Source organism: Neltuma alba, unplaced genomic scaffold (genome assembly GCF_004799145.2).
Source record: "Neltuma alba isolate B1F8T4 unplaced genomic scaffold, ASM479914v2 tig00002811_pilon, whole genome shotgun sequence".
Taxonomy (NCBI): Eukaryota; Viridiplantae; Streptophyta; class Magnoliopsida; order Fabales; family Fabaceae; genus Neltuma; species Neltuma alba.
In genome coordinates, this window is record NW_021633026.1 from 412,904 (window position 1) to 417,272 (window position 4,369).

Genomic DNA, 4,369 nt, shown 5'->3' on the forward strand with positions numbered 1-4,369 from the left:
GGACATGTGATGTGCCTGGTTCAGTCAGCAGGTGCAAGGGTGGCTTTTGTGTTTGCTGTGAGGGACCTCCTCATTTAATTTGATCATCTTCACCTCATTGCTTCAATAATGATAATAATTGTTCTACTCTTATCTATGCTTTGGATCTCAAATAATCAATAACAATAGTTATATTCTTATTTTCGAATAATATACTAAGCCATGCATTAGATACTGGTATTTGAATTGCTTTTATAACTTTTGTTTTAAGTTAAAGAGGTAAGCACTAATGACTTAACGTTATAAGTGAGATCAATCCTACAACCTCAAGTTTATAATGGAGTTTTTATGCTATTATGCTCTAAGTCCATTGACATGAAAACTATTTTTTTAATTACTAATTAGTTTTTAAGTATAAATTAATTAAAAGTGCCCAGCTTTGTAATTTTTAAGGTGGGTGGCTATCTCACAACCTATACCATTTCATGTTATCAATGGGGTAATGAATGGATTTTAGCGACTCCACCAAAAAAAAGAGAGAGAACATATAATTAAATCAATTATATATATATATATATAATAAGACTCCAAGTTTTTAAATTTACTCTCAAAAACCCTAGTCTTCACAAGACTTGAAGGGGGAAAAAAACAATCATACAATGACATACATAGACGAAATTTAACAGTGAATTTCTTTTTTTTTTAATCAATTTTAATGATGGGGAGTTGACAATATGTGAGTTTTTTTAAAAAGATTTCACAAAAAATTTACGGGTATCATTCCCCATTTCCTTGGTAGTTGGTACCAAATAGTCCAAGGTGGATGGGAAATTGAAAATTAGCAATTACTCCCCCCCCCAACACCCCCCCCCCCCAAAAAAAGTTCCAACTTGCCTTTTCGAAATTTAGCTGTCAATTTCAAGATATCTTATATTAAGCTAACAAATTTATCTGAAATGCACAAAGTGTCGCTTTTAAAATGAACATTTCCTATTATTATTCTCTATTTTACGTTGACTTTATATTTAACACTGATTATTATTGTCACAATTGTGTGAGCCATTGCTTAGCTTGACTGCATGTATTGGGGGGGAAAAAACACTGATTATTATTCACTGTATTAAAAAATCATAAATTATCACACTAATAACTTTTTAAGCATGCCCTCATTTAAGTGATAAGGCTTGGCACACGAATTATCACACAAATTTAAATCTTATAATGAGAACATTTTTAATTAATGTTAGGGTGTCGGAAGCAGTTTTGGTGTTTGTCTTTTTTGCCAGACAATTTTAGTGTTAATCTCTGATCAATTAATTATTTTTAAGTGAAAGAAATTATATTTTGAAAAAAATAATTACGATAATATCTTTATTTTAGACTCTTTACGTCTTACAATAATTTTTCCAACAAAACATGAAGGAAACAAAATAAATCCAAACCATTGAAAGATTCCAGTGTTCATTATCTAATGAACACTAAAACTAAAGTCGATTGCGTCCAATACCAATTTTTGGAGTGAAATGCATGAAGTCGTAAAAGAAGAGAAAATAGTTGGCAAAAATAAAAGAAGAGAAAATAAAAGCAGCCCTTTCGTATTTTTATTCTTATTTTACCGTTACACCATATCTCATACAAAATAGCCCATCATTGGAACTTGGAAGGATAACGAGGATTCATGAAACGTCGCCTGTCTGTTTTCAGTGGCTATTAATGAACTCTTTGATCTTAGCAACAAGGCACTCCGTTTGCTCCGCGGCATCGGCGTCCGTCTCCAGCGCCAGTGAGTTCAGATAAAACCCATGTCTCATTCCTTTAGTACAAACACTTCCACCTCCTTCTTCGCCTTCTTCATCGCTTCACAGTATTCCAACTGCGTATCCACGATCAAGTCCTTCTCCGCCACGCACACCAGAAGCGGCGGAAACTTCCACGTCGTCCAGTGACGGCGCCGCCTCCCCCATCGGACACGTTATCGGGTGGTCCTTGTTGCTCCCAACTGGCAACCCCAAGATGAACAACTTGTCTACCATGTCTAATGTGAAGAACGGTGACTCGGGATTCTCTAACTCCGACTTGCTCCGCCTTGAACGGGCGAATCCTGGTTGGAGCTCTATCCCTCCAGCTAGCCTCAGTGGCGTTAAGTCATGCTTCCCGGCTCTCACGGCGACCTGATGAACTAGCTTCCCGCCAGTGCTGTCCCCGATAAGAAAAACACGGCTGAAGTCGGCACCATCATCAGCGAGGCATGCCGGCGGGTTTGTCTCATGCTTTGCCACCTACTGAAGCCAAAGAAGGCCGAAAAAAGCATCATCGATGGCCCCCGGCAGGCGGTTCTCAGGCCGAGGCGGAGATAAACCGACATGCAGATGACCCGGGCAGTTCGGGTGAGCCGGCTGTAGAAATGGGCGTACAAAACCCAGTTGGGTTGGGTTATGCAAACCCACCGCCATGAAAATGGAGGAGAATCGGAAGCTTATCACCCGGCTTCGTCTCCGGTTGATAAATCCTTACACGGAGGCCGGAAAAGTTGGGGATGACGACGTCATGGGTGGAAACACCGTCGAGGAATTCAGGGTGTGAAAGAACCGGTTCAGTGAGGAATTTGAACTCAGGAGGGCCGGTCCAGGAGCGATCCCAGAGCCGTCGTCATAGAGCCTGAGCCAATTTCCGACTTGGTCAATGAGCTTCTTTGGAGTCTCCATGACAGGAATGGCAGTGTGGGAGACTGGTAGGGTGACGATTGACAGACTTTGAACCTTTCAGTGTGAAAGGGTTTTATATATAATCATCATGGTAATTATTTTTTTTTGCTAAATTTATGGCCATTAATTAATAGTAATATTTTGAAGGACGATAAATGGTAATTAATTTTTTGGCCAAATTTATAGCCATTAATTAATAGTAAGATTAGTAAAGACAACACTTTTGTCAAGTTCTTTGTTTTTATTATGTTAAGGTTTTACAATCACACTTACTATGTATTTTATTTTTAAAATATTAGTATTTAATATTTTTTTGATTTTATTTATAAGTCACTCTCAACATGTTTCACACAGAGTAAGTAAAACCATGAACTTTATTAATTCTCATTTAAAATTTAATAATTTTTTAACTTTATCCTTATTTAATATACATTATACCTTATATAAACAAAATTATACATCTATATAAAAGATTTCTCTCAACGCTCTATAAATAGGATCCAAAAATATTTTTTCTCTCTGTCCTATAAATTGAACTAGAGTAGTATTTAATTATAAATTTACATGAAATAAAAAACACATGATCATGTTGTATAATTAGAGAACTTAACATGATAGATATGAGAAACTTGATTTAAATTTGTTTCAATTTTTAGAATGCATTGTTTTTTGAGAAAATAACTGAAAATTCTTATTTGAAAAAACAAAATTTGTCCTTAAAATGATTTTAAATGATCTGAACTACAATTTTTTGTTGATGAATAATTTTTTTTATATTTCTAAAATATTTTTTTTCACAAAGTTTCTGGTTGGGTCAAAGTCCAACGCTATTACTCATCGTGTTAGGCATTGGGTTGAGGTGAATCTCAGCCCAATCCTCCTTACGCTCACCCCTAGTTACGTTGGATTCATTATTTTTCCACTAAAATACGGCTACTTATGTATTATTCTTTGGAAAAATCACCAAAAAGTTGCTAAAATTAAAAAATTACACACAAGAACCCATCCATAAAAATTATTGTTAAAATCTATATTATTGTTATCAAAACCTATACTAACATTGTAACGGGTTCCTATTTGTAATTTTTCTATTTTGACGGTCTTGTTTTGTGATTTTCTCTTATTCTTTCTCTTAATTATTTAAAAGCATCATTTTTCTTCAAAAATATTTAAGGAAATTACTAAATTACTTAATTATAAAGCGTTACATAATCTCTCTAAAATATTTATGTAGATCACTAAATTATATATCAATTTATAAGTAAGGCAAATTAGTTTAAAAAAAACAATAAATATAAATAGTTTAAAGTAATATAGTAACTTCTTCAATTTTTGTAAATTAGTCAATTAAGTTTTATATAAGGATACAAAGTAGTATATAAATAGGGTGGTATTCTTTTTCTTTTTTTGGATCATAATGAGAAACCTTATCCAGAGCCTACATGACCGCTTGCCATAGCCTTGCGGTCACCAACCAAAATATAAGATAACTCCCTGGGAATATCAACAATAACATGAAAACCTCTCGCTGCAGCAAGTCCTTGTTTAGCAATGAAGTCAGCAGCTTCGTTAAATTCCCTGTTCACGTACTCAATATTCACCTCCCACTCCCTGCTCATCAACAAGCGAATATCACGAATGACATCATGCTCATAGTGGTGTTCCTCAGCATCAGAAGTGATAAG

General features: G+C 35.0%; 1 pseudogene; it reads right to left on the reverse strand.

The window, feature by feature from the left end:
- Window positions 1-1,679: 1,679 nt before the first annotated feature.
- LOC114738743 (probable carboxylesterase 6) lies at window positions 1,680-2,684 on the reverse strand (annotated as a pseudogene).
- Window positions 2,685-4,369: the final 1,685 nt, after the last annotated feature.